Genomic DNA, 5,378 nt, shown 5'->3' with positions numbered 1-5,378 from the left:
CCTCCTCTGTTATGTTCAGGGAAATTCTGCTTGGCTTCAGACTTGCATCCACCTTCAAGTTCCACATTTTCACTGTTCATTCCTTTATACACTCACACGCCCCACAGGAGCTACTTCCAAGCAAAGAACCTTTACCCTTCCTAAGATAAGTTGTGGCAATCATGTTCTCTCCATTTCTTCATCTTGGGTGATGCTTCGGCACCCATCCCATATTGCTTGGAACCCAATAAATTTCTCCAAGACCCCAAGCTAATACACAATAATATAAGATATAAACTTAGTAAGGAATCTGTGGGTCCAGTTGGGATGTATTCACTGCTGATAGAGGATAGCTATGAATAAAATAGATTCTAGAATCCCCATGAAAATGGATGTGTAAGAAAGATGACTAACAACAAGTTTGGGGGATGGGTGAATAAGTGTATATTTCTGCATTTAAGGCCATGAGACGCAGGCAGCCACTGCATGGGATGTGATTGAAGACATTTTGTTTCGTGCAGATTTATTTTAACTCTACAATGCTAGAGCAGCAATTGCAGACATAACAAGAGAGAATGCATGGCATCTGGGAACAAAGAGTCTCACTTATCCCCAAATATTTTCTTCTTCTGGATTTCATTGGTACCCACTGGTACCAGAATTTCCTGGGTTTGGCTCTTGAAGGTTTCAGGTATACTACAAGATGTGGACCACTTGAAACCATCATCTGTCATCAGTGTGTAAACGTGAAAATAGTTTTTTCTTAGAAGCTGGTGGGGGTGGGGGGTGGTCCAGGGAGAGGCAGAAAGAGTAAGAGGCTGGGAGGAGGAAAGGAAGTGCAGGCAGCCTTGAGAACTACAAGAAAGACTGAGCGCTGTGGGTGGGTCATGGGCTCTCAGACTGTTCTGTGAACTACTACTGAAGGCAAAGCAGCGGGGGGAGGAGAGAATTGCTAAACTGAAAGAAAGATGGGGAGGCATCTAGCCCAGAACACATTGCTAATTTTTTAAAACACCTGGTTTGATGCACTGGTGATCCCGTTGCACAGAAGGATGGGAGTGGGAAGGCTGGAAGAACAGCTGGCCTTGTTCAACCAAGGGGTCATCACATACTTGTGTTACCTGCCTGCATATTGAGTGTCAAATAGTATCATGGATTGAATGAGAAGTATAAGAAATTGTAAGGATGTATTCTTATTCTTCAAAATCTTGTCCAGGGCCAATACTATTCAATATGATTGCTTTGGTACCCAGAGTAGCCAAGATTCTAGTAATAAATGTATATACATATGTGTGTGTATGTACATGCGTAAGTGTGTGAAGATGGTGGTATCCACGTGACATACCAGAGCCAACTTGACTTTAGAATACCAAGGGGCATCCTCACCAGCTGAACACCCCTGTGATTTCAGCTCCAGCTGGACATGGGGCTATGCCAACCAGGCGTGTGAGAGTGTCTTTAGTGTGTCCCCCTGGGAGGCCAGTGCCTCTGCAGGGGTCCTACCTGGGCCATGTCTTCTAAAGGCTGCGAGAATGCTGAGGAAACCTGGAGAGGCTTTGGACCCAGTCTCTGCTCTGTGGCCAAGAGGCCTCGGGCAGTGGTGGGACACCCCTGAGACCCAGATTTCTTTCTGTTGAGTGGAGGTAACAATATCCCCTTTGCAGGGTCCTGGTGGGCATCAGATACGACTTAACATGTTTTGCCTGCCGTGGTAGTGGTGGTACCTCGTGACTGCAAGCCAGGCCGATGAGGACGATGAAGATGATGATTCCACTGCTTTCTCATCCTTCATTTCTAGTTTTTAAGCAACTGAAGGAGCCAAGAATTTATTTGTAAATAAAATGAATAAATTTGTAAATGTTATGAATACTTTGTAATTATTAGGATTCAAGAGTCATAGGAAAGATGAGCCTTCCTCAAATTGTTTTCCCCTTTTTAAAACACACACACACATTTTTATCACTCAGGTAATACAGTCTCAGTGTAAAGATCCAAGCAATAGAAAAGGAAATAGAGTAAAAATTCAGTTCTTAGGAATAGCCCTGTTCCAAAGCCTTCAAAATCTTTTCCTCTGCATTGAGGATGAGCACATACACAGATCATTTTTTTTTTTTACCAGTATTGAATCATATAATACATAATATTTATGACTCTCTTTTTAAAAATATAACCTGATTATTTTCTAAGTTAGTCTGCAATTTCTCCCTTATTGTTTTAAGGAGATGAATAATATTCTGTAGTATGGATCAACCATATTTTGTTTAGCCTTTTCCTCTTGGTGAACATTTTAATTATTTTCAATTTTGTAATACCACAGTGTTTGTGTTCCAGTATTTTTGTAGATAGTGGCTAGATACCAGAAGTGGAATTGCAGATCGATGGAGATGCCTTTTTATAATGCTGGATTTATCGATTTATTCTCCAGCAAACAGAATGTATGAGAGTGTCTCAAACTCTTGCCAAGAGTGTTTATTTTCAATTTTAAAAACTTTGTCAATTGGTGGCCTTTTATTTGCAGTGCTTTATTTATGAGTGAGATTGAACATTTAAGACAATGCTTTATTTCTTTTGTATTTGTGTTCTTCCTTGCTGTGACAGTGTTCATTTCATTTGCTGAGTTTTATAGGAGTTATTGTTATTGATTTGTAAGAGTTTAAAAATATCTAAAGACATTATGCTTTTTTCCCCAATTTATCTCTTATATTCTTAATTTTTATGTTTTTTATTGTGCAAATGGTTTTAAATTTTCTGTGGTTAAATTAGTTCATTTTTCCATGTATGATTTCTGGCTTTTACACCTTTCTTGGGAAATTCTCTTCCATGTTGTATATATATTTCTTTTTCCTTTTTAAAAATTGTGTGTTTATGCATTTTGAGGACTGTTAAAATGCCCACTTTTATTTAAACACATTTCTTTTATTACATTTGTCTTCTTCTGGACTTTTAAATTCTACTCTGTTGATTTATTTGCCTTTTCTGTGTCAAAATCCACTCTTTTAATTATTATAGCTGTATAATGTGCTTTCATATATAGTAGGGCAATCCCGTTTCTCAGAGATTTCTGCTTGGCCATCGTTATACTTTTTCCTCCCATTACTATTTTAGAATTAGCTTGTCAAATTCCATTTAAAAACTGGTTGTGAGCTACCCAGGTATTCATTAACCACTGAATGAATAACCACACTGTGTCATTCACACAATGGGTTTGTTAGGCAGAAATAGAAAAGGATTGAACTACAGATATATACAACCCCTTGGCTGAACCTCAAAATAATTACACCAAGTGAAAGAAGTTAGACACAGAAGAGCACATACTGTAAGAATCACTTATACAAACTTCTAGAAGAGGCAAAAAGGACTCATGGTGGAAAAAATCAGAAGGTGTTTGCCTTACAGTGGGAGTGGAGATTGGTTGGCAGGTATGTGGGAGAACCTTCTGGGGTGATGGTAGTATTTCACACTTGATACTACTTTGTGTTACACGGGTATATCCATCCCAAACCTTAGGAAATGCTCACTTAAGATTTGTACATTTAATTGTATGTAAGTTTAAAAAAACTGTAAAAAAATATATTGACCCTGACTGATGACATGTACATGAAATGTTTAGGGTGAAATGTAATGATGTCTGAAACTTTGATATGCATTTAAAAAGACAGATTGGGAATTCCCTGGTGGTCCAGTGGTTAGGACTCAGCACTCTCACTGCCAGAGGCCCAGGTTAGATCCCTGGTTGGGGAACTAAGATCCCACAAGCTGCAGTGCGGCCAGAAAAAAAAAAACAAGCAAAAAAACGGATTGATGGGTGGATAGAGGAATGGACAGATGGACAGTCTGCGATAAAGCAAATATGGTAAAATGTTAAGTCTAGGTGGCAGGTATATGTGTGTTCACTGTAAATTTTTTTCAACTTTTCTTTGTTTAAATTTTTTCATAGTAAAATACTAGGAGAAAATCCTGTTGGAATTTGATTAGTCTTCCACTGAATTTACAGATTTAGTTGGAGGAGAATTGGTATCTTTATAATATTGATTCTACATTAAGATATATGTTGTGTGTCTCCATATATTCAGGGATTCTTTTTGCCTGTAAGTTTTATGGGTTTTTTTTTTTTTTGGTAGATTTTGCACAGTTTTTGTTGGTATTGTATGATTTTGTTCCTACTGTGACTCTTTTTTCCCCATTACATTTTTAAATTGGCTATTACTGTGTAGAAAAAAGCTTGATTTTTATTTGTGGATATTTCATCTGCTGAACTTATTGAACTCTCATGAGGTTTAATGATTTGTTAGGGATTATCTTGGCTTTTCTATATCTAAGGTCATTTTGTCTTCATTTTGTCTTGAAATGATGGACTGTATTTGACCTTATTAACTTCCTCTGTATTTTCCCTTTCATCTCCAATACTGATTTCTCATTCTTTTTCTTACCTCATTGACAAAAACGGGTGCCAGCAACAGCGAGGAGACCCACATGGCAAGGTCAGGACAAGAGGTGGAGGGTTGGCAGGAGTGTTGGCGCCATGCTGGATCTGGAAGCCATGGTGAGGATGCCAGGATCTGAGGTGTGGGGAATCCACCATGCTGGATCTGGAAGCCATGGTGAGGATGCCAGGATCTGAGGTGTGGGGAATCCACCATGCTGGATCTGGAAGCCATGGTGAGGATGCCAGGATCTGAGGTGTGGGGAATCCCTGGAGGGTATACACCAGGGAGTGACTCAATCCAGTTTGCCTGTTAAGAGCCTCCCTTGGGGCCTCCTGGGGGATGGGTGAGTGAAAGCATACAAATGAGTCTGCAGTCTATTGAAATAGCCCAGGCAAGAGGGGATGGTGGCCGGTACTGGTGATGTTGGAATTCAAAGGAGAGGAGAGGTCAAGGGTGACTCTAAGGTTTTAGCTTGAGCAACTGTGTACTGTTCAGTGTGGGGAGAAACTGGGAGAAGTAGGCAGGAGTGGGTAGAATGGGGTTCGTGTTTGGGCATGCTTGTGATGCCTGTTTGACGCTGAATTAGAGACATTGAGTTTGAGGTTTAGGAGACTGGGCTTTGTCAAACAATAATCAGTATCGAGGTTGCAAAGAACAAAGAGGATCTTTATTTGGTGTCTTAAGAACTGCAATGCAGGAGACACAGATTTGGTTAAAATATAAAGAATGTTCCAGGGAAGAGAAAGAGTCAGGGGTGTATAAAGGCTAAAGCCATGAGGCTGTACTCTGATGCAAGATAAAAAGTATTTGTCCTCAATGGGTAGGCATCATGAGTTGTTTTAGGGTAAGGGTCCTATAATTATCTTGAGTTTCTGGCAAATGTTCTGGATGTCTTCATTAGGACAATAAGTGGCTAAAAGTTCAGATTCCATCGAGGCTGAGATGTGCATAAGTCACACTTCCTTGATGGCC

Source organism: Balaenoptera acutorostrata, chromosome 6 (assembly GCF_949987535.1).
Source record: "Balaenoptera acutorostrata chromosome 6, mBalAcu1.1, whole genome shotgun sequence".
Taxonomy (NCBI): Eukaryota; Metazoa; Chordata; class Mammalia; order Artiodactyla; family Balaenopteridae; genus Balaenoptera; species Balaenoptera acutorostrata.
The sequence above is the reverse complement of the archived record's forward strand: the minus strand, read 5'-3'. Positions refer to the sequence as shown.